Below are 643 nucleotides of genomic sequence, written 5' to 3'. Positions count from 1 at the left end.
ATCTGTCAAGTACCAAGGGGCTTTTACCATCAGGTACCTGCACACGTCACTAATAGGGAGGAAACTTCGCCTATGCCAGGCAGGCTCGCCCTGTTTCATTTTATCTTTTTCAGTTAGATTATTTGCCTCAATTGGTACCAAGAGTCATTTGTTATCCATTTTGCAAGGGCCTCACTCTCTGTTTACCTTTTAGCACAGTTTTCACTGACTAATTCAAAGGGCTGGCACCAGTCAAGCCTGGCAGACACCATTTTAACCTGTTGGAGAAATGCTGTGCTTGAAGAAGCCTTTGAAAACTAAGAGTGAAACTGGATAGAATATAAAAATCATGCAACTGGATTCAAGGGCTTCATGCTGATAATTGAAGAGTCTTCTTGACAGGAAAGACATCATCCTCTTTTGGGAGAATATGCCACAGCAGAAGGAAGTTCTAGGTTTCAACTCTGTTATTTAGAACAGAACACTTATGTGTAACATATGAACATATGAAGCTGCCTTCTACTGAATCAGACCCTTGGTCCATCAAAGTCAGTATTGTCTTCTCAGACTGGCAGCGGCTCTCCAGGGTCTCAAGCTGAGGTTTTTCACGCCTATTTGCCTGGACCCTTTTTTTTTTTTTTTGAGATGCCGGGGATTGAACCTG

This window comes from Heteronotia binoei, chromosome 6, assembly GCF_032191835.1.
Source record: "Heteronotia binoei isolate CCM8104 ecotype False Entrance Well chromosome 6, APGP_CSIRO_Hbin_v1, whole genome shotgun sequence".
Classification (NCBI taxonomy): Eukaryota; Metazoa; Chordata; class Lepidosauria; order Squamata; family Gekkonidae; genus Heteronotia; species Heteronotia binoei.
Note: the sequence above shows the minus strand (reverse complement) of the source record.